The sequence below is a fragment of the Cyprinodon tularosa genome, unplaced genomic scaffold (assembly GCF_016077235.1).
Source record: "Cyprinodon tularosa strain WSP-4 unplaced genomic scaffold, ASM1607723v1 ctg310, whole genome shotgun sequence".
Lineage (NCBI taxonomy): Eukaryota > Metazoa > Chordata > Actinopteri > Cyprinodontiformes > Cyprinodontidae > Cyprinodon > Cyprinodon tularosa.
In genome coordinates, this window is record NW_024039020.1 from 288,656 (window position 1) to 313,928 (window position 25,273).

At 42.5% G+C, this 25,273-nt stretch overlaps 1 protein-coding gene and 1 long non-coding RNA gene across 2 annotated transcripts in view; both read right to left on the reverse strand.

Annotated features, from left to right (window-relative positions):
• Positions 1 to 18,328, reverse strand: part of palm1b (paralemmin 1b) — a 42,830-nt gene extending 24,502 nt beyond the window's left edge. Inside the window, exon 1 of the mRNA XM_038292352.1 lies at positions 18,203 to 18,328. The gene's annotated coding sequence lies outside the window, so the exon portion shown is untranslated. The remainder of the gene's footprint in view (positions 1 to 18,202) is intronic.
• Positions 18,329 to 23,436: 5,108 nt separating this feature from the next.
• Positions 23,437 to 23,976, reverse strand: LOC119788160. The gene is made up of 3 exons (XR_005281429.1): positions 23,848 to 23,976; positions 23,588 to 23,764; positions 23,437 to 23,513 (listed from the first exon to the last, which is right to left on the reverse strand). It is a non-coding gene; the product is annotated as an uncharacterized LOC119788160 (long non-coding RNA).
• Positions 23,977 to 25,273: the final 1,297 nt, after the last annotated feature.

Genomic DNA, 25,273 nt, shown 5'->3' on the forward strand with positions numbered 1-25,273 from the left:
CACAACACATGTCATCTCAAGGCACTTTACAATTCACCAAATCATAAAATTGAATTGATTCAAAGTTTTCTATCTAAGGAAAACCAGTTGATTGCATCGACTCATTGACTCAAATACAATCCCTCACACTAAGCATGCTTGTAGCGACAGTGGAGAGGAAAAACTCCCTTTTAACAGGTAGAAACCTCCAGCAGAACCAGGCTCAGTGTGAGCGGCCATCTGCTGAGGCCGACTGGGGTTCAAGGAGACAGAAGCAGAGATACAAAAAGCAGCTGTAAAAGGCGGCCCTGTCCAGGAAACACACAGCCAGGCAGACGAGCTCCGAGTCAGCTCCCATGTCAGAGGATGGAGAGAGCACATCCAGTCAGTCACAGTCAGGGAAACAGGACTACACTGGAAAACAGGCCGATCTACAACATCTATAAACAAAGGTGTTGATGGCAGCAGCACAGCTGATACTTCTCTCCAGGATGGTGTCACAGCCAAACAGGAACAGACGAGGCAAAGCTACTATATATGCAACCAGTGAGCTCTGCTACACCAGAGCTGTCAGCATAAAATAAAAATATTGAAATATTATTACATAAAAGTGGTTAAACTCCACTAGTGTTACCTAAAAAGCTTCGATCATAATTACTGCACTAAAATATTTTCTTACTGATCTGTGGTAAAACAGTTAATAGTGCCTACGCTGACTAAAAATGTCCAAACCTATCCAATGAAAAGAGTAAATTTTATATCCTAATACCGTATTTTCACGACCATAAGGCGCACCGGACTAAAAGGCGCACTCTCAGTTATGTGTCCCATTTCTGTATTTAACACACACATAAGGCGCACCGGACTATAGGGCGCGATTCTTATATACAGGTGCATGTCCTCTACTACCTTTAAATAGCTCTACTGCGTATTTAAAAATACAGCGGGGGCAAAACTGAGTATGACTGTGCTTTATTCATGTATTTATTACAAAGTATTAATCAAACCTGGGTGCTGGCCGTGAGACAGACACATCGCAGATGACACAGCGCTGTGGTCACTCCTAAATTAACTTAAAATCCTGAAACCTGCCGACGGAATATGTTCGCTTTTATTACCGGTATCCTGGTGCCTGCAGCTAAAATTATTTAGATGAAAAACACCTGCCAGCAGCCGCGGTGAACGAAAGGATTTCTCCTGTCGGCGCACCGCTGGTATGTGGGGGTCTGAGCGCCTCCGACAGAAATAGATAATCTGGATGAACTGACTGCAATTATTAAGTTTTCAGGTGGCCTTTCTCACTTAAAAACATATTAAAACTACTTTATTCCCACTGATCACAGCAAATAGCTGCAAGATTTAGATTATTTAGATGAAAAAACACCTGCCAGCCACCGCGCTGAAGAGGAGGAGACGCGCTCAGAGGCAGCTGTTGAATTAAGTTTTCAGGTAGAAAAATAGAGCGGGAGCAAACCTGAGTATGATTGTGCTTTATTCATGTATTTATTACAAAGTATTAATCAAACCCATCAAAGTCATCATCCTCTGTTATCCTCAGCATTCCTCTGAATAAAACAGCTGCGCTAAATCAGACATGCCAGTTTCCCCTTCTGCGCTGTCAGAGTCACTTTCCGTGCAGCGCAGCTCCTCAGAAATAATGCCGGCTTTTGCGAAAGCTTGAACAACAGAGCCAGCAGACACAGTCCATCTACAATCCATCCGCAAACGGTGGCGTAACTTGCCCGGCGCTGCCTTCCATTTATCATGAAACTGTGGTCTCCGTCTGTCATCCATCGCTCCCACGCTGCTCGCAGCCTTACTGTGAACGGCCGCTTCACACCGATGTCGAGCGGTGGAAGTTCCTTTGTCAGACCCCCCGGGATAACGGCGAGCACAGCGTTCATTTGATTCATCTTTTTTTCACATCGGCTGTGAGATGGGCACGCAGCGATGGTGATGCGTGGAAAAAACCACCTGGTCTTCTCACATACACCTGTCTCAGCCACGCATCCACCCAGCCTTTTCATTTGCGTTAATATCATATGTCATCACAGCGCAGTACTGTCTCGCTGTCAGCTCCCAGATCAGCTTCTCTGATTGGTTGATGCGGCGCGTCCAGCAGCAAAACTTCAATTTTTCCATCTGAGCAGCAGCAGCGCGTTGGCGGTGCGTCAGATGCTTAAACGCTCCCGACGTGCTGCACCAAAACGCGCTGCAGGACCTTTTGCTGCACCTATATGCGCGTCAACCATTGACTTTGCATGTAAACTTGCTGCTTCTGCTGCACCTGCTGGGTCCGGTTCACACCAAAGTCGAGCGGTTGAACAGCGAGCACAGCGTTAATTTGTTTCCCCATGTTTTTCACATCAGCTGTGAGATGGGCACGCATGGAGTTACATATTAACAGCGATGGTGATGAGTGGAAAAAAAACACCTGGTCTCCTTACATTCAGCCACTCTTTCATCATCTCCTCAATGAGGTGGTCTCAAAAGTCGCAGTTACAACACACATAGGGCGCACCGCACCAAAGGGCGCACCGCACATTTTGAGGAAAAAAAAAGACGTTTAAGTGCGCCTTATAGTCGTGAAAATACGGTACTTAATAATAGTATTAGGATAATTTTTTTTTACCAAAAACCTAAAAAATGGTTAATTTTCACTTTCTGTTGCTATAAAACGCAGTGGAAAATCCTAAAGAGCCTGGCCAGCTCTAGAGTTTTCACTAAGGACTCCCAGATCCCAGTTAGCCAAAACGCAGGGTGGTCAGCCACCTGATGAAATTACTTGCCAGACCACTTTTTGATGTGTACCTTACCGTTTGTAAACATGTTACAACGTTTCCCTAACTCATCAAATAAATAAAGCGAAGCCACTCTCTAGATTGAGGGGAAAGACCAGAGCAGCTCAACGCGCAGAGCGTTGAACGTCCAGAGCACCAAGCTTTGTTTAAAATGCACAAGTATCCAAGTTTGTCTTTAGCGCTCACAACATATTTCTTATTAATGCACCATGAGGCTGCTACATACTCCATGAGAACTAAGACCTTTTTCGTATTCTAACAAAGTTTGTTTTGCCTCAAAGTATTCATACCCAACAAGATGCTTTGCTGCAGAAGTTTGCCCGCCTATAACCAGAGCATGTGAGCGTAGAGCGAGCGGTGGAGCAGAGTGGGAGAAATATGGTGGAGTGCAGAGCGGTTTTCAATTCAAATGCACTCACAAAGTCAATTAAAAATGTTGGATCATAAAATTTCTAAAATAACATTTATTTAAGTGTAATTTTTTTAAATTAATAATTAAATAGGAAAGACTGGGCAACATGAATACAGCGAGGTGTTACAGCTGGGAAATTTAACAGCCAGTTAAATAAGACTATACACATGTATTGCTCACATCATTAAATTGCCCAGTGTCCCAGGGCCCAGGCATAATTACATGGAGGAAAAATGTCAGAAAATGCCTTCTTCTGAAACTTTGAGCGAGTGTGGAGCAATTTCGCCGGAGTGCCAGGAAAATTAAGGTGAGCGCGGAGTGAATTTTGAGCTGAGCGTCCTGGCGAAACTAAGCGGCGGAGCGAATGAGCAAACATCCTTCTGAGTGGGGAGCAGTAATTGCGCGACGCTGCACTGTTTGGAAAGACTGCATCGGTGGAGAGTGGTGCTGTGGGAATGGGCCTGCCCTACTAAAATAGCTTATAGATGAAATGCTGCAAGTGAGTAGAAGCGGCATGTTTGACTGTTTAAGCTACCAGAGTTGAACAGATAAGTGAGACTTTTCAGCTTTTCCAACCTAAACACACTCGTCTAAATCCTGTCCAATCACAGTACAGTAATTGAACACATAGCAAGAAAAAGGCTGTGCACAGAAGTTGTCGAGAATAACTAGCAAGGAAACATTTGCAACATACCGGTAAGCAGTTGGCTATCGTTCATTTACTCCCGTCTGTTACACTGTATTTACGGTAAAAAGTTACACAAGCAGCAACATTTACCCAATGCCTGCAGGTCAGTCGGTAAATGATTGATGGAATCGCCACTTTGGTGGGACAGATATGGGAGTCTGGATAGCAAGTCAGGCTAATGTTAGCAACCATCCACAAATGATGTGAATCAAGGAGGAGGACCAAATTCGCACTTAGTGGACAGCATGCCATTGCAGGCTTTTTTTTTTAGAGTCCACTAAAAAAAAATCCCACAGTCACTTCCACAGTGGATCGTCTGTCAGGGTTTAACTCAGGCTCAACAACAGCATATGTTTTAACATGAAAAATTTAGATTACTGGGTATTGAGACATTTAACAATGCATACTTAAGTTGAATATATCATGCCGCTGTGGCATAAAAATACCAATGGTGTTTTTGCATAAACAAAAATAATTAACCTGATCGTGGTGGGGGCCAAACCATCTATATGTGCAGGAAAAGGCTGAAGAGTGTAAGGAAAGATTATAGTTGTTAGGAATCCAGTGTGTGTGGGCTGTGTTTGTTTTTTGTTTCTCTCCCTCCACCACCAGGTGGCGCCTTGTTCTCGTTGGTCCTCCCACACACCTGCGGCTGGTTGTGCTAATTACTGAGGGCTCTTAAGCGGTGGACTGCCACTACCTCGTCGCCAGAGTGTTTGCCAGTTTTGGGAAGTCGTCCTGCAAACTGGATTTTTGGCCTTCTCCCCCTGGAAGGATTGTTTTAAGTTTCACACTGATCAGGGGATTAATCTCCACACGACCCGTTCAAGTTCTCCTGGAAATCTAAGTGGCAGTCCCCTCCATTGCTCCTCAAGGAACCAATCAAACCAAAAACCTGTCCGCCCTCCAACGAGCCCCCAATCTCTGGATAAACCCACACCGACTGGATTCTGGGAAGAGAACCTTTTTCTGCTAACGTTCATCTCTGATTTTTGCAAGACGTTGTTCAATGTTCCCACGGACCGTGAACTAACCTCTGAACTTCCCTTCTCACTTCCAGTTCTGGTTCACCAGCTCTCTGAGTTACCCTGGATCAACCTTTTTGTTTATTTCAATAAACCTGTTAAACTTTAACTCTGATTCTCTGAGTGGTTTCCTGCATGTGGGTCAGATCTCTTAAAAAAATCATGACAATAGTTTCTATTTGTTATCTGTAGTCTTAATTTTATAACAGAATTCCTAAAAAAGTATTAGGGAACAGCATGCAAGCTGAATACTCCAAGGGAATATTTTGCAATTGTGCAAAGAAAAAAAAAAGCACGAGCAAAAATGTTGATGTTATGTCTTTGCCAGGCAAAATTAGATTAAAGTGAATTAAATCATTAGATGCAGAATTTACTCCAGCGTGAATGGTGGGAACATTAAGCTGAACTGAGCTACATATTTGATGAATCTATTGATGAATGACCAATGTGATCCATTCTTAAAACTGAATAAAACATCTGTTGTATAGTTCAATCATTTTTTTTCTTATATTCAATCAGGCATGAAGCAGCGTGACTTAAATTCAGTCATGGAGCAGCTCCCTTCGACAGAGACAAATACAACACATAAACTAGAAAACAGCTTTTAATGACCCCACTTATGACAAGTTGGCAAACAAACTCCAGTAAACTACCTCCATAAATTAATTTGTGCCTTTGAGGCAGCAAAAGGTTTGCTTATAAGTGTGAAAATTCATAACAGCAAGAATCTTAAAAAAAGAAAAAAAAATGTCTGCTGTGAAGCAGCCTGACTGAGTAAGAGCTCTTTTTAACTTTTAAAACCCGTTTAATGAATGTGATAATCCAAGCATGGATTAAAAAAAATAAAAAATACCTTGCATACCCTGAAACAGGAAGCTAATCTCAAATCTCAACCACTTCACACTCTTATTGTTAAAGTTGCACTTCTTTCTCCTCACTGCTGTTCATCTCCTCAACTTCCTCCCTTTTGGCTAAAAGGGAACATGGATAACAACATCTGCCCCTTTCTGCTCAAACCAAGCCCTTGTCTCTGACCACAAACACACACACCATGACCTACTCTCCACTCTCCAGGCTTCTATCTGAGGCACAACTCAAACTGTGCCAAACGTAAACAGCATAGTGCCAATGAAAACTGAAGGAAGTCTGCTGAGGTCACATGTTAGTCTTTCAGGGTCACAGGGTAAAAGTCTTTTCCCCATTTGAGGTCAGCAGTAAATAACAGCTCTGTCATTACAGCAGACAGAGGAGGACGGCGCTGTGTGACATCCATGTCGAAAGCACAAATGAAGCACTGTTAAACATGCACATCATGAAGACAAATGGGAAACCACCCGCTGATTGAGAGATGTAGGGTATGGTGGGGGGGGGATCAACAGGGCCAAGAGGCATTTTATAATATCTCACTTTGCAACATTAATTTGGCAGCTCTATATTGCATCAGGACTCCTGGTATTTTATTGCATCATTTTGACTTTTATGAATTTCTTGGGAAACACAAAGAAACTCCCTGAATAATTTACATCTTCCTAGCATTTAATAAAGAAATGAAGAGCTACCATTCTAATATCATTCCCTAGAACATTTTTTGTTTCTTCCTAGAAATAAAAAGAACTTCTACTAAATTTATTTTTATTTATTTTTACACCAAAAATGATTTGAGGGAGGTATAAGGTAGGGGTGCAACAAAATTTATTGGCAGGAGATCTTGTGCTACTAAAACACCAAGATTCAAACCGTACTCAGTTATTGTCAGCATTTGACTTCATCAAGAGAAATGTAAAATGTATAATTGCAAAATATAAAAGACATTTTGTTTAGGATTAACAGCTCTATTACACTTCCAGTTGGGAATTAACTTTTACTTGAAGTTTACCAAGAGGGGAGCATTCGATTCTGCAGTGGAACAGAAAATGGGAAGGGCTGGATTCCCTGGATTTGTTACAGAGGCCAGTTTGGGTGGTATTGGATCTGATGTTGTGGTTTCTGGTTTGAGTTATGTTTGTTCAGCTCTGCAGGGATTTCTGGGTAGACTGGGGTGTAATGGTTTCAGAGTGGTGGAGGGTCTTTGTTTGGCTGCCAGCAGCATGGAGATGAGGGATCCCAATTGTTTATCCTAGGGGGTTTGGTGTCCTGGCATTGGCTCATAGCAACCAGCAGGGTCTGCCCGCTCCGTCGTCCCAGCTGACTCTGGTCATTGGCCCATGCGCTGCAGCAGGTTATGTCTGTGAATGTGAATGTAAGAGGCAGCTTCCTAGCTTGGTTTTAGAGGTGATGGCAGCGTCTACCCCCTGTGCAACTGTAGGTTTACTAGATAAAACTTTATATTTTATGTCTGTGCTTAAAGACACACACATAGGCAAGATGTATGCATTTGGCCCCATTTTGTTCTTTGAGTCTAATTATTTTTATTTCTTTATGTATCTTTTAATATTTTCTTTTCAGTATGAACAAGTAATAAGATTACAACTACTACTACTTTGGTTTTATCTTGTTTGTCCCTGTTGTCTCTGTACCTGCTGTGTTCTTTCTCATATGTCTCTTTATAATTGCATGGGCTTGTCAAGTCAGCTGCCTGAACCAGATATAATCTCTCATGCCATTAAACAAATAAAGCCAACTGTGCAACAGAGGAATACCTAATTGGACCCCTTTGTGCAACAAGTCTTGCTCTGACACTACAAAGCAACTAAGACCCACCACAGCGTTTGCCTAAACTGTCAGGACAACACAAAAGAAGATGGCATTTTTGTGGTTCTCCAGCTCTTGCTGCTTGGAAATGTTCCCACAGTGACGCTGAACTTGTTTGGATGCACATTATTTTGAAATGATTATTGAAAATGGAAAATACGTTTGTCAACTTCATTGCAGGAAATTAAGGAGATTTAAAATGAAAGCTACTTGTGACCTTTTCAGAAATTTATTGGAGGGGCAGGACTCATCACTTCGGCAACGTAAAATATTCAACATGAATCTTTTTAACATGTTATTAAAGGTCTTGCTCGTTTACTCCGCATTAATCAATGCTTATGTTGTAAGAAATCAGTGCAAAATGTACCTTTAAGATGACAGAATTGAATGTTTTGTTTATTTAAAAATAGGCAATAAAGCACAGCTTTGTCCCTAAACTTGACCATTGTGAAGATTTTAGAGGTTGTGGAATTGGAAATGAGTAACATGACAGAGAAGCACAAGTTCGTAAATATAAGGGGTTCTTTGCATGTAGAGTAATTTGCAATATTAAAAGAAGAAAAACATTTTTTTATTGTCAGTCTTACACAGAAATTTAATGGAGGGTGTGAAATATTTAAACCAACTGTGCATTATTGCGAACCATTCTTACACAACTGAATGCACCACTACATGGTGCATTCAGGCACTGATAAATACCAGGCATACAATATTTCAACCAAACAAACACAGCTTAACTTTTTGTAGTAAAGATCTGTAAGTTTTCGTAAATATAATCGTAAAAAAGAACTTGCACATAAGTATAATAAAACAAAAGGCATATTGATACTGTGGCTTTTTTTCAGTCATTTCAGCAACATGAGTCAATTTTCTTCTACAACGATTTACTGTATTAGCCAAGTTTAATAAATGAGATCACCTACTGCTGGTTTGCCTTGCATTGCTGGAAGTTTAGTTTTCAATTCACAATAAAAAAATAAATAAAAAAATCCCATAGAAATACTTTTCGTTGTTCCTGACAATTATTATAAGATTATTTTTATTTGTGAGTCAAATGTTTGCCCTAATCAATTAAAAGAATATGCAGATGACCAGATTTGTAGCACCCTTAAGATGGTACCAAACAAAATCCATTTAATTTGCTGAAAAAAAAATGATATCTCCTATTCTACACAGAAAAACAGATAGAAAACGAAGTCCTAGAATAGATTTTATTATTTGGTATTAAAAAAAGATGGTGTCACAGAAGGAGAAACCCAAGATAAACCCAACCATTTTGCTTTGCTTATTTCCTATCTTGATCTAAACATCAAATAAAACCTCCGCCCTGTGTTTGTTCCTGATTTTTTTTATTGTGACCTGCCTCTTCCAAAGCAACATTCCTTTTGCAACATAAACCCTTGAAAGTGCAAAACAGCTCAGCTGCAGTTCTTGCTTGTTAATTCTTCTTTACCAGTGTCAAGGGATCACAGCTCTTTTGACTCTTTATTGATCTCATTGTTTTTGATTACAGCCATGCCATTAAGGTCAGAACAAATGCTGAAAGTTACAATTAATTGCATGCAGCATTGCTGATGTTACTGATTCCTGCTGTTGGGAACATTACATTCATGTATCACTGGCATATTTTTAATGTTCAACATTTTCATTTCGACAAGCTGATGTTGAGTTTAGCCAATTCTATTTTCTCTTTAAAAGTTGTTATATATACACACATGGACAAAGTTATTACCCACATTCGTCACGAAAATGAGGAATGTGTCTAAATTAAAAATGCCAGACAGTGATTTTAAACCATACTTCCACAGAATGATTTTAATAAAGTAAACTCATGATACCGGCCTGGACAAAAATGATGGTACCCACAGAAAAGACTGAAAACAATGTGACCAAGGAGACATATTAAATAAAGGTTTGTTTATTACTTAGCATCTCAGGTGTCTACAATCCTGTAAATGGTCAGTGGGCCTATATATATGGCTACAGGTAGTCATTGTGCTATTTGGTAACATGGTGTCTACCACACACAACATGGAGCAGAGGATGTGAAGGAAAGTGTTGTCTCAGGATTAGAAAGAAAATCACTGACAAGCATATTAAAGGTAAAGGCCATAAGACCATCTCCAATAAGCTTGATGTTCCTGTGACAACAGTTGGAGATATTATTCAGAAATTCAAGATCCATGGGACTATTGCCAACCTCTCTTGACATGGCCACACGAGGAAAATTGATGAACCAAAAAGACAGATAAAATGAATGACAAAAAAGAGCTCAGAAAAAAAAGCTTAAAAGAACATCAGTATGAGATCACACCAGCTGTCGTTGTTTGAACCAAAGTGGATATAAAAGGAGTCAGCAAAGTAGGACACCATTGTTGAAAACACATCATAAAAATACCAAACTGGAATTACATGGAACCAAGCTTCTGGGAGAATGTTCTATGGAAAGAGGAGGCAAAATTTTAACTTCTTGTTAAGGCACTTGAGCTCTATGTTCACAGATGGGAAAATAAAGCTTTTCAAGAAAAGAGCACTGTCCCTACTGTGAAACATGGAGGAAGCTCTCTTATGGTCTGGGTCTGCTTTGCTTCATCTGGCACAAGGTGTCTTGAATCTCTGTAGGGATCAACGGAATTGTAAGACCATCAAGAGATTATGGAGAGGAATGTGCTGCCCAGGTCAGAAAGCTTGGTCTCAGCTGCAGGTCATTGGTCTTTAATAGGATAATGACCCAAAACATAAAGCTAAAAACACCCAGGAAAGAGTAAGATGAAAAAACTAGTGTTGCACCGATACCGATACCAGTATCGGACGCGGCCCCGATACTGCCCTAAAATGAACCATAAGTTTATTCAACTATTGTCACCCACTCCTGGTAGGCAATAAAAAGTTCTACTGGATTCACTTTGTATTAGATTTTTTCCTGCTTCACAAAGGTAGGCAGCAGCTTGACAAAGCCATGATGGCAATTATTTTACATTATTATGGTATCGGTATCGGCCGATACTGCACAGCCAGGTATGGGGTATCGGTATCGGGGCCAAAAAATGGCATCGGCGCAACACTAGAAAAAACCGGAGCCATGACCTAAATCCTATTATGTATCTTTGAAAGGAGCTGAAGCAGGCCGTGTGGAAAAGGCACCCTTCACACCAGAGACAACTGGAATAGTTTGTTCATGAGGAGTGGACCAAGATATCTGCTGAGCAGAGCAAAAGTCTCACTGGCAGCTACAGGAAACAGTGATTGCCGCAAAAGATATTAAAATATTTAGTTAAGAGTACCATCACTTTTATCCATTACTTTGATCAGATTCAAGTAGTTTCTGTGACCATTGTGGGGTTTACTTCCATCAGCCAACACAATAAATCAACTTAAATCACGAAAAAATCCTCAAGCCAGCAACGAATTCAAATGCAATACCAGACATTTTTTTGACTTAAAAACCCCCAAAGTGGTTTTTAATCAATGAATTGTAAAGGAAAGGAGTGACATCAGCATCAGCCTCTCTCGCTGTCTCGTGCAGCAGGAAAAGACTGACATATTTCAGAAAGCAAATTTTTTTGTACAAAATTACAGCTTTTGTGCTTCCTCTCACTTCATTTGAAAAAAACAAACAAACACAAACACTGAAAAAAGCCAGATGAACCCTCCTCACTCAGTAATAACCAGCACACAGGAATGCTGTTAGTGTGACCTGGCCGGAATTAAGTAAGATATACATAAAAACAACGCTTTTGATATTTTGATTAAGCAAAAAATGTGCCAATTCTGCCCTGCAGCCAGTGTCCTGTGAATCTCAAAATAAATTTAGAAAAGTAAATTAAGTCAACCAGTATCTCAAATGAATAAGTAAAGAATAGGATAATGGTTTCTAAATACTGAGAATTACTTTCGTCTAGGGCCAACATATATTTTAAAAGCTTAAGAACCAACATGAACTCCTGACATCAGGGCTTTTATCCTTGCAGCCAACCCGTTTTCATAGTAGACCATCTCCTGCGTCTTAATAAATCCATTATGCCTCTCAGATCAGTCAGCAACTTTTATACATATGGGAGACAATGGACTCGCATTACTAGAGTAGCATCTCATCTCAATTTTAACGCAGGAACTATTAAGCCTAATATGTGCCTTCCCTTATGGCAAGCTCCCAATCACCACTTAAAACTCTAACAACTGCTAGCAGTTGTTTATAGTGTGCTTGTTTGTCTCAGATCTCCCCAGCAAATCTCTTCTGGGATTTTAGAAAAAAAAAGTAAAAATAATTACAAGAAAAATATCACATTCACATCAGCGTTCTAATATTTTTTCACAGCCTTCCTTTTAAGCTCAGTTGTATAAAAATATGTTTGGAACTTGTCTGCCACTTATCAAAAGTGCTTTTGAAATGATCTTTGCAGCAACTACGCTGATCATCATATGAGCATGTGGGTGTGCGCGTGGTTTGACCAGCGGACACAAGAGTCTCTCTTGTCTGCTAAGCACAAATGTATAAACACAATGTGAACGAACACACTCAGCAGAGGATGTTTTCCTCAGAGATTAAAACGACTTAGTGGCTTAAAATGACAGTAAATGAGAAGACAGATGATCCATAAGGAAGCGAGTGACAGAAAGAAAAAAATCAAATCCTCTCCAGTCTTATCTGTCATGACTGGGTGTGTCTGTGGGGCTGTTATTTTAATGTTTGAGAACTTTCTTTGTAAAGCTGCCACACAGTTTACAGAAATGTGTAAATGGTATATCTACAAATAGCAGCTAGGGGTCATTTACAGTTAAAATAAAAACATTTAACGAGGAAATGTTCTTTTTCTGACATTTTAACAAATTTTCAGTGAGGATATTTTACGTATGGAATGTATATATGTGACTGCAGATGGGTCCTTAGTGGCTATCAGTGCCAGGTTATTTCTGCCGTTGGTGAGACTTCTCTAGCGTACCCAGTTTGTTACTCCAATTGCCTGATCCTGACTAGTTTCTGCTTCCGGTCCTCTGAGCCTGTTTGCTCCTGTTCTGATTAGTTTGCCTGACCTGTCTTTGGACTCCTGCTGGATTCTGCCAGCTTGCGACCTTGGATCTGACCCACGACCCTGACTTGGATTTTGCTACGGCAGCCTATCGGATCTCTAATCTTCTGGCCTGGACTTCCGCTACCTCATCAACACCGGCTTTGGCTTCTCCTTCTGGAAACTCCTTCTCTTCCTCCGCTGCTGGCTTCTGCTCATCAGCTGGCGCTGCAGCTCTCTTGGCTTCAGTTCCTGGAACTCTCTAGGCCTGGGGAAAATCTTCCGGTTGGATTCCACTCCTTTCTCTAGGCTCGAACTGAACTTTATAACCAGGTTAGTGACTCACACTCTCGTTATCGTCCTCCGTCAGAGTTATGTGGTCACTTTCGGACATTTACACCTTGGTGCTGACCCCTTATAAAACACTTAAATAAATCATTTCAGTTTATCTGCCTGAATTCTGGGTCCACCATCCTGAGTCCTGACAGTTATTGTCAAATTTGAACAAAACTGTGTGAGTTACAGCCTTGGTTTCCCATTCTCAGCTGAAAGGAGTGGTACTTAGTGCTGTCATCGGCCGCTGTAACCAATCTGTTGCCAATCAGGTTTGCCATGTGAAGCTGTTCGGTTACCATCTTGTTCCTGTTCTATCATCTCAAACCATCCTACCAATTGACCTCCGGCCCCAACAAGGCATTTAGAGCAATGGATAGTTCATCTTTTCAGACCCTTCTCTTTAAACAGATAATGACCCACTTTGCCTAAAATTCCCAGCAGATTAACAGTTTCTCCAGTAAAAAAAAATCAGCTCATCTGGATACTAAAACCATTCCCCATTCAAAGTCATTCTCTTACATACATTATTCCAAATTAAAGGAGGTATACAGTACGCTCTCATTCTCTGGGTCTAAAGAGGGAAGCCAAAGTGGTTCTTGGAGTGTTCCCAAGTGGTCACCTTAATTCATCCTTGGAGTCTGGGGATGTGCAAAGGTAAATCCTTGCTTCACGCATTGTTAGCTGAAACAATCATATTCTAAATAAACAAAGCAGGAAAGGAATACAGGATATAAGCTAGACAGAAAATGTAACTCAAAGTAGAGTTGCTTTGTCAGTACAAATGATTTCTATCACACAGAAGACGTCACAAAGACATTTATATAACTAAAGTTAAGCAGCTTGGGGGCTGATAATATAATCCATATAACTACAAAAGGCTATTTCAGGAGATTCATTAAGGCTTTCAGAGAGCACCATTAGCTGTACTAAGTTTGAAGAACTCATTCACAATCAGTGATGGGACTAACGGCGTTGAAACTAACGGCGTTACTAACGCCGTTACCTTGTTTTAGTAACGAGTAATCTAACTAATTACTTTGACTGTAACTATAACGCAGTTACCATTGCAGACACCCCGTTACTGCGCGTTACTCAGGTCGCACAATGAACCTTTTTTCATGATAGGACTCGTGCGCAGCTGCGTGAAGCTGACACCCCACCCACGTCAAAAAACTCTGCAAATAGACTGAATGGTTAGTGCAACGTTAGTGCAGATTTGTGCAGAAAAAAATATTGTTTGTGCTACTTTTGTTTAAGAGATATTAAAGATTATTTTTTAGGTCATCAAGAGGTGCGCGCCTTGTCATGAGAGAGGGGAGGATGAGATTCCGTCTGTCAGTTGAATGGGTGGGTGTTTCTGCTGGTGGGTGTTAACGTACAGCACACAGAGAGATGGAGAGTGAGGAGGAATCCAGCAGCAAAACAGCGTTTTCCACATGGAAATACCGGTGTTGCGTTGAGCTGCATTTCCCCATCACATACGGTTTCCTCTGCATCTCCGCACAGCGCAGGCAGCAAGAGTCACCGCGCAAGCGACAGGAAACGCGCATGCTCGCTAAAGGCGCGCAACAGTCGCCCTGTGCTCGCGCCACAGGAGAACTATGGAGAGCGTGAACGATCAAATGAACCTGACAACAGCCAGAAATGATAGCCTATATGGAGAAAGGGAGAAATCTGGATGGATGGATGGATGGATGGATGGATGGATGGATGGATGGATGGATGGATGGATGGATGGATGGATACTCTGCCTTTTCAACCTACTGTATTTTTTATTTTAAACATTATTTGATGGCCTTTGTGGCAGGGATGGAGATCCATATTTTATGTCACACACAGAGTATACATCTAGATAGATAGATAGATAGATAGATAGATAGATAGATAGATAGATAGATAGATAGATAGATAGATAGATAGATAGATAGATAGATAGATAGATAGATAGATAGATAGATAGATAGATAGATGTTGCAGTATCTATAACAACCCAAACACACAGGATTTCAGAATTAGACATCCCCAGTTATTAATTTCATATACTCACCGGATCTGAATGTCCTGTTATAAAACTTCACATCGCGTTCCCCCCTGATGTCATTTACGTTGAGTTGCAATAAATGCTAAACTCTCTGTAGATTCTTGTCTTTGTCTACCTCTCTATTCAGCTGGCTTTGGAAACACACGGCGAGAAGGTGGAGGCTGGGTGGTGAGGGTTACGGGGGCGAGAAACGCAAAAGTAACTCAATAGTTACTTTTACTTGTAATTAGTTACTTTTATTGTGGAGTAACTCAGTTAGTAACTCAGTTACTTTTTTGGAGAAGTAACTAGTAACTATAACTAATTACTTTTTCAAAGTAATGTGCCCAACACTGTTCACAATACACATTTTTTCCCCTGACAGCCCATACAAATCAGCAAGTGACCTTCCGATTACCAGCCTATTTCCCAAATCTAAATTGATGGGAACAGATCCATCCAATTACCATGCCAGCCAGGTCAGGCAGCAACCATCAGCACACAACTAAAACAAAAACCCACACAATCCATACGAGTTTGACTTATTTGTTCAATCTTACTGCCTAACGGCTAAAACTCACACACAAAGGTGCACATGGAGCCACACGGAGACAGAAATGCGGCTGCCCACAGTCGTGACGCCAGATGATGATTGGGTGAACAAGACAAGTGCTGTCAGCTCCACTGTGAGTTGCTGACAAAACACAGAGCAGACCACCGGATAGAGACACCCCTCCTCGCCAAGCTCAGACTGGCCATGGCATTTTGGGGGACCTAACGTGTCTGGTTCATGCTTTAAAAACAGAAGAAAAAAATAACAGGAGCAGAAACAGGCCTGGTATCTACATGATAAGATTTGACTACAGCAGCACAGTAGTCACTTTCCATTGCACAAATGTTGGAAAGGTTTAGAAAGGTTTAGGTTAATATTATGCATGGGATGCATATGAAATTGGCCTGTTTTACCTTAATTCCTCTACAAGAAATCCAGCAGAATAGTAGTCCAAATGGCGTCACCAAGAGGGCCATGAAAACTCAGAAATCCTACATTTAAGACTGGCAACAGGGAGGAGGTTACTAATTGAAAGCTGGCAGTAGTCATTACTTTGCAAAGACACATGGAAGAAGGTGTTTTTTTCCAGATAAGAGCGTCACTTAACTTATTGGCCTCCATGCAAAACTGAAGACTAATCTCAACAAACCATCCCATGCTTAAACATGGTGGTGCCAACATCATACCGTGGTACGACTCATCTTCAGCACTGATGGGTAAGTTGAAAAGATGGATGGAGCAAAATGTACAATGTTCTGGAAAAAAAAAACCAATCAGGGCTGCTGTGACCTGTAGTTTACTCACCAGCTTAACAATTAACTTAAACATACAAAAACAGGCACAATGGAAGGATTTAAATGAAAGCATATTTACATGTTAATGTTTGGATGTAAATCCAATTGAGAATCAGCAACAAGCTTTAAAAACAGATGTCCACAGATGGGCTTCATTTAATCTGACTGAGCTTTGGCTGTTTTGCTAGAAAGATCACACAACTAATTCCTCCACAAAGCCTTTCATTTATATTTTGTATAACCTTTTCAAAACCCTGTATAATGCTACTTCTACTTTAAAATCATGCATGACACTGTGTTAGTCTTTCACATAAAATCCAAATGAAATACTTTCTTGGTATCTCAACAATAAGTAATGCAATAAGTAATAAACCGACAAACCGACCTTAAACAGAGGGGGTGGACTCAGGTTCCAGCTTTCAAAAACTTACAAAGCAGCTATTGAGTTAATCCCATCCCGTTATCATTGCAGCCCCAACCCCTGTAAAGGAGAGCCGAGGACCTTGTCTATTCAGCCAGTTCAACCATCCCCTTTAACAACAGACCTTTCAGATACGGTACTTAGATGGGTATGGGGTATTGCAGTCTGCAAAAGAAGCCAAAGACCCCCATTCCAAATGGGTGGACCCCTTCGTCTGTTCCAATTTGCCTGTTTTCAAAGCAAAAAAACAGACTTTGTGGGGCTCCTGTATAAAACCTCAAACTCAACGCTATTCCTGACATTTTAATTTGAAAGAGTTTTCTGGATGGGAAGCGAAACATCTTCAAACTTGGAACCAAGTCCAGTGGATTGTTTTTAATATTTTTGGGGGGGATAAGTAATGCTGGCTTTAGAGTAAGACTTGGCTTACTTGGCCTTGTGAAATTGAGATCTTAATGGGACACAAACAGGAAGCTTTTTTATTTTGTTTAACAAAATGTAGCTTAGAGTATGTTCAGAACAAGAACTGTTCTGGGTGTGTTGTGTGTACAAACAAAATTCAATAATACTCATCAACAAAGGATTAGTCCACAAAGAACTCCAAAGGAGAAACAATTGGCAAGGAGCAAAGGATCAAAAAAGTCTGCTTTGTCTGGTCTAGCTTTTACCTGCTGGGATCAAACAAAGTTAACAAGGAAGAGAGTAAAATGAATGGGAGTGACATTGTGTTATTCTCTGACAGGGAAACACACACAGGCATGAGTTTACGTGCAGTTCACAGAGGATGTAGGGGAGCGCCTGAGCTGAAGATGCTCGGGATCATAACTCCCTGTTCTGCAGCAGAGTGGAAATTCCGGATAGGAGTATGTAATGACCAATGTTTTATCAGCTCTTGTGGGAGCGCGCCATGTTGGAGCAGACCTCTCTCATCACAACACACGCACAGAGATACCCCGCTTCTCCCTCTGCCTCCTCTCCTCTCATCCACAGGAAGCATCTCTCATCCGCGCAGTGATGGCCATACTGGCGCCTAGGAGACATTAACCTGCCGAGACACCCACAAACACTCCTATTTCCTCGCAAAAGCCGATCGATACAACATGATGGATCATCAAAGGCGTTCGCGTAAACATGCCTTCCCGTTACACCTGTCGTGTCTTGCATGCACCCTAAGACATGCAGCCAAAACACGGCATAATATTACACCCAAACACTATTTCAACCTGCTTCTTATTCTACGGTCATTTCCCACTAAAGGGCGCAGTAAGTGTTGGTTTTAACATCAAATATGCTCAAGATGTTTACATGGCGCAAGAAGGCCACACGCACAGAGCGCCAATATGTTTTGTATTTTCCTTCCATCGACCTTCCTGCGCTATGTCATCCCATCCTGTCCCAATAAGCCACAGATGCTGCCGCAAAGAACACAGAAAACAGGTCACCTACAGAAAAAAGAGAAAAATCAGGACTTACTCAGATGCAGGTCCCCTTTCTTCCCACAGAAGTCTTCCAAACTAGGTGTTTTAATATTTATTAATTTCTAGATTCAGAAAGCCCCCAAACACCCCCTCCTCTCTCCTCCTCCTTTATTTTTTTTCTGATATGGTGGAGGTGACGCGGCTGCCAGCTCTCGCGCGCAGCCTCACGTTATAATGAGAACCCGACGGCTTCGGCTCGTGCGAAACGGGCGTGCGGAGAACTCGGGAATCTCATGGGCTATAGGGCGTCGTCTGGAGCAGGTTGAGGTTTAGTTTCAGCCGAAAAGGGGAGAGAGAGAGAGAGAAATAGGGAGGGAGTGAAGCAGAGTGGTGAAGGGGAGCGCAGAGGGGTAAAGGATACGCCTCCCTGCCGAGCGGAGATAAAGGGGACCCTGGCAGCGCACGCTGATTGACATATGGTTCCTCATCTCCAAACGGGGACTGCTGATGGCTGCCGTGTACCTTTAAACACAAGAGACCAAGGTTGTGTGCTTGATGCCATGCATCAAAAAATAGGGATTAAACTAAATCCCCTTAATATATGGAAAAGGCGCCATTCTCCCCTGCTTTTCTGTCCCACTCTCCCATCTAGTGGCGGAAAGGCAAAGTGCCAAGACACTTCAAATATATATATATTTTTCTCTTTGCTACATAAATAACACCATGCATCTTGTTATGAGATGTTTACAGCTTTGGACAGAGATTTTATGGTGAACCCATCGCAGTCATTCATTAGCTGTTTGCATATTGACGTCACGACATTGTGTCCTAAATATTTCCAGCTGGCTATAATTATTCTAGCATCTGTACTCTGACCGTGTCCAAAACATGTCGCACTTGCATCAAATATCCAGCAGATGGAGGTAGAGATCAGTCGATTTTCCTGAAACAGATGCCAGTGTGCCTCAGATAGTGCCGCCATAAGGGAATGTTTAAAGCACAATTGTACTCCTGTGCTTAGTTGTACAAGGTGTGATGATGCATTTACACATATTGTATTAGGATTATCATTTTATTTGTCTCTAGGAGAATTTCAGATTCACTCCAGGAATCTGAAAAACACTTACTGATATTAAATAGAATGTTTGTTTTATTTTGTGGTAGGCCAACTAATTTCAACATCTCAACCTCTGCTGTGCTGTGAAGTGGTTGTGTTCACATGCCATGGTGTCTTAAAGGACGTAAAATATTTTAGGACTTTTGTCAAGGAGAAGCTTGTGGTACTGGATATTTAAGGAGATACTTTTAAATTAATTATAAATATCATTTATAAAAGTTATAACATATAATTACATTTTATCCATAAATGGACATTCCAATATTTTGAAATAAACATTTATATAATGATCTACTTATCTTATTTGATTGTTAAATTAGACATTTATTCAGGGCTGCCCAGTGGAGCAGTGGGTAGCAGCTTCCGGGTTCATTCTCAGCATGGAGTTTATATGTTCTCCATGTGCATGCATGGGTTTTTTCCAGGTACACCGGCTTCCTCCAACAGTCCAAAAAAACATGACTGTTAATTGACTTCTGTGAAATTCTCTTTAGGTGTTTATTTATTTATTTATTTATTTTTTATTCGTTTATTTGATAGGGACAAGTATGTTTCATGCATCATGTCACACACTACAACATTTTAGCTAAGGCTAATTCTCAATGTCTGTCCCCAGGTGTGAATGTGTTCGTGAATTTTCGTATCATGTTTGTCCTGTTTGTCTCTGTGTTGCCCTGTGATATACTGGCAACCTGTCCAGGGTGTACCTAGCCTGGACTCAGGAAGAACGGGAGCAAATAGAACAAACCTGTCTCTGTCCCCTTGAAACATACTTGTAATATTTCCACAAGCACAGCTTGTCTGGAACTGTATTTGACTTCCTGTTATTAACAGTCTATAGATAATTATGAAACCCTGAGTCGCCACAGTCCTCTCAGCATCTGAAACTTTTTAAAATAATGCACTAAATCAGTAAATGGGCCATATTGCTGGGAGAGCTATCAGTCTGAAGAACGCACAGGTCTGCTCTGATGCATGCTCGGTAAAGAGGGAGGGGCGAGAACAACATCGGGTGACTTTGTCCATTCTCTGTCTTATGTTTTTGTTAGTTGCAACAGTGCTGGGGCTGAGGATGATAATGTTTCACGAGCACAAGCGCACATGAGAATGCACACATATGCATAATGAGAAATGGCCTAAGTTTCGCTTAGACCCCCTCAGATAGTGAGGTGGGAAGTAAAGGAGCAAATTAAATTTAAGGAGCCATTGAAGTGTAGAGGAAAAATAGAGAAACATTGTATGGTCAAATGTGTGGCTAAAGGTAGTTTGTTTTTTGTTCAAGCAGAGCTTTTGCATAAGTTGTTCAAATATTGACCTAGTTTTAAGGACTAAATTATTCTTCTATATTGTTTGAGCTGTCTTTTGCCTCTCTTGGCTTCACCCGCTCCCCCACTGGCCTGGATGTGGGGGGCAACCTGTCGGGCAAACTCCTCAGTCCCTTTGCTTAGATTGTCTGTTACAGTTCATCTGTATGAGGAATGTGTGTGCGGTGGGTGTGTGGCTGCAGGGAATCAGACTGGCTAGTGTTCTTGGGTGAGGTGTGACAAACCATCCGCCTTGGCGTAGGTGTGGGTTTGGTTCTGGTTGTTTCCTGATACGGCTGTGGCGGGTTGGGCTTGGGGGCTGGGTTGGACACTTTACCCAGGCTGGGGGTCAACTAGGCGTGGCACCTCCTAGTGCTATTACGTCACGCTGACTGGTCAGTTCTGTGTGTGTGTGGGTGGGTGGGTGACGGGGGGTTAGGTTTAGAGCTAAGGTGTCAATTGGTTAGGGTTATGGTTAGGGTGAGGTATGCGTTGGTAATGAATATGTTTAGGCTTAGGTTTAGGGCATGGAAAGGGTTGAAAATAACTGAAAATCAATGGCAGTCAATGGGAGTCAACACACATGGCAGAACGAGTATGCGTGTGTGTGTGTGTGGGGGGGGGGGGGGGGGGGGGGGTGTATGTGTGTATCAGTAGGGGAGATGGCCAGCTCTTTGCTCTCCATCTCTGATGCTTGCCCTCATCTGCTCTATCACACTACCACACATAAATGAGTCTAGAGAAGAGACCATCAGCAATGTGTCTCCTTCCATGCTGGTAGTAGCCTGTGCCCAAATTTTCACACCCGAATCAGCATCATTTATAACATTTCCAAGATATACATTTGTAGGGCATCAGAGAGGGCAGATTTGGGGCCCTGGAGGAGAGTACGCCATTCTGGCTTTGCTTCTGATGCTAATTTGTTGGAATGCATTTAGACAGTTAAGGTTTCGGGGAGGGTTGTAAATACACAGTGGTCCAACAGGCAACAACACTACATCTGAACAGGAGGGGTGCTGGCATGGTATCTTTCATACCTGTGTTCACCCCGCACTGCCTGGGGATGAGTCTGGGCCCTTGGGGTTGGTCATTGCCTTGGGCTTTATGGACTTTGGTTCCCGTCCTATGGCTTCGACGAATTATCCGTCCAATGAAATGGGTGATGGCATTGGGTGGGAGTCTGGGACTTTTCAGGGTTATGCTCCATCCTTGGTACCTGCCCTGATCCTGTGTGCGGTCTGTGCCTGCAGTCGGTTGGGGGATACTGGGTGGTGGCTGGTGCTTGGGCTCTAGTGGCTGGTGAACCGTACTTGGCCCAGGGGTTTGGACTGCCTGGCAGCCATAGTTATGGAGTTGGAGTTTTGCTCCTCGGGTGTCGAACTCTGGGCACTTTCTTCTGCCCCTCTTTGGCTTGAGCAGCCATACATATGTCTGCCCACCGTGTGTCCCAGTGATCTGGGGTGCCTCTGGATATCTGGGGCCAGGATCACCTCTTTATTTATCCTGGGCTCTGTAGGCTGAGTCTGGGACCGTCCACACCTGCTATTAAGCATATTTGCCTTCTGAAGAAGCTCTGTAAACTCTTTATACAGGATCATGCTCATGCATTTATACCACTGGAGTTTGATTCCCAGTGCTCACAGATACACATCTATACTAAATTCTTAGCTGCAGCTACAGACATATATCACCAGAATATTGTGTAATCACAATAGGTTTCTCTTTCCACACACATAAATATCTAAGGGTTACCTGCTGCTCTTTAAGTTTTTCTTCATGTCAATTTGGTTGTCTGTTTTTTTGTTTTGTTTTTTTTTTGCTGTTTTCTGTTGGGTTTTTTTTGTTGTTGCTGTTGTTATCTTCTGTTTTCTTACCCTCTCATCTCATTCAGGTGTGGAAGCAGACTTCCCTGAGTTACCGGTTATCTTCTGTGTTGTTTATCTTTTGTGTTGTCTGTTTTTGCAGTATTGTTTTCTTTTCTCTATTCATGCTTTCTCTATTGTCTCTCTCTTTCTCTCTCCCCTTAGTTCTTATACCCTCTTTCTTTCTCACCTCTCTTTCTATCTCCATGTCCACTGTATTCAGTTTTACTCCCAAAATAAATTTTTATAAAGTTTCATATTCAAGTACCAAGCAGAACCTTATGGCAACAGTCATAATGGTCTGCTTTTGAAAGCAAAGCTGATGGGCTATGGTCCAGCTCAGGGACATATATTCCTAGAGCTATATTGGCAAAACAGGACACAAAAATAAGTAAAAAAAAATAAATAAAAAAAATCATCGAGAAGAATGTTGACCGATGGATTGTGACTAATTAAAAAAAAGTTATATCTTAAGACATAACCACCTATGGAGCTAGTTAACCATAACCTTCTTTAACGCTTAAAGCGCTTATATGGCTCAGTGCTTCTATGTTCCTTTTTAGTTTCTGCTGCTATCTTCTTGAAATCCCCAGTCAACCTCAACAGAAGGCCGCAAACACCAAGCCTGGTACTGCTGAAGACTTTTTTTGTTAAAAGGGAGGCTTTTCTCTCCACTGTCGCTGCATGCATGCTGGTTGTGAGGGATTGCTGCATTCTACAGACTGCAGTCCATCACCAGTGCCACACTCCAGCGGGGGTAGGTATCGCTAACCTAGATCTACCTTGCTCAATATATCTACCGTATCAACCACTGAAAGTCTAACATTGTGATTATTGCTCTCCCTGTGAGTCTCCTCAGTTGCACTCTTCAGCTGTTTCGATTATAAAGAGCTTACAATAAAAAATTTGAAATCCAGATAACGTGACAAAGCCTTGTAATTGTAAGGTTGACATGATTCAAAGGTAAACTCTGGCGCAGACACAATGCGAGTAGGAAGCAGTTTTTGATTGTTTATTGAAAAGTTTTACAGAGTTAAGTTCAGCCTGGCGTGGTGGTTCGGATTACTGCGGCTTCATCTGGAACTGCGCGGAGAGAGATATAAGTTAGATGCAGGCAGGAGGATCTGAGTTATTTAGAGAAGATGCTGATTCCTTACAGTTCTTGGAGAGCGGAGCAGCTGGAGGGGAGGTTGGATGAGCCCACAGAGATTGAGTCTTTGGCGGAGATGGAGGGCTTCGACCTGAGAGCTCCAGAGGGTGGACAGGCAGGTGAGCAGTCGAGGGAAGGATCCAGGAAGACTGGGAGGAGGACCGGCTTGGAAACAGCAAGGCTTCTAGGAGAGAGAAGGAGGACACGGAGGTGAGCTTAAGTCTAAACTATCTTGTTCAGTCTTAGGAGAGCTAGCAGGTAGGTTACCACTGTGTGGAACTTTAACCGACTGGCGTCCGTCCCAGGGAATCCACTCCTCTAAATACTGCTCCCTGATTGCGTCCAATTGGAACCAGCTGGAGGCTCGTCAGGACTGGAGTCTAAGGAGGAAAAGGTAAGAAAGAAACCTAGCACAGCTCAGCACACAATACAGTGAGCCCAACAGTACCCCCCCCCTCAAGGGACGCCACCTGGCGGACGAGTAGAAGAAGACGCCAAACGGCGCTCAAAGTCAGAGATGAGCATGGGATCCAGAATGAAGGAGCGCGGAACCCAGGACCGCTGCTCCGGACCATAACCCTCCCAATCAACCAGATACTGGCAACCCCGACCCCGGGGGCGGACATCCACAATGCGGCGCACAGTGAAGGCAGGGTGGCCGTCAACGACCCGGACGGAGGGCACAACGGGCTGAAAGACACAGGCTTGACTTGGGAAACATGAAAAACGGGATGGACCCGAAGGTGAGAAGGGAGCCTCAGACGGACAGTGGTAGGACTGATAACAGCTTGGACAGGAAAAGGGCCCAAAAACCTAGGAGACAGTTTACGGGAGCACCCCTTAAGAGGGAAGTTCTTTGATGAGAGCCAGACCTGTTGTCCAGGGGAATAGACTGGAGCAGGCACACGCTTGCGGTCAGCGATCTTCTTGTTGAGAGCAGCGGTACGGTTCAGGGCAGCTCTGGTCTGGTCCCAGATCCGGCGGCAAGCCTCCATGTGGTCCTTCACAGAGGGGATGATGGCGTCTGGAAAAGAAGAGGGGATGAGGGATGGCTGATAGCCAAGAGAGGCTTCGAAAGGGGACAACCCAGAGGCAGCAGAAATGTGAGAATTATGGGCATACTCAACCCACGGTAAATATGTACACCAGGAGGAGGGGTTGTTGGAACAGACGCAACGAAGTGCGTTTTCCAGTTCCTGGTTCAGTCTCTCACATTGCCCATTGGTCTGGGGATGAAACCCTGAACTGAGGCGGGGTTTGGCTCCCAAGATAGAGCAAAAGTCTCTCCAGACCCGAGAAACAAATTGAGGACCCCGGTCTGAAAGAATTTCTAAGGGGATGCCGTGAAGTTTGAATACATGTGAAAACAAGAGGCGAGCAGTAACAGCAGCAGATGGAAGCTTGTTAAGAGGGATTAAGTGACAGGCTTTGGAAAACCTGTCGATGATTGTCAGTATAACTGTCTTATTTTCGGAGACAGGAAGGCCAGTGACAAAATCCAGGGCAATATGCGACCAAGGCCGGTTAGGGACAGAGAGAGGTTGCAGGAGACCAGCTGGAGGGCGGTGAAGGTTCTTTCCACGAGCACATGTGGAGCAGGCTGAGACAAACTCCGACACATCTTTGTTGAGAGAAGGCCACCAGAAATAGCGGCGGAGCAAACCAATAGTACGGCTTGTCCCTGGGTGGCAGG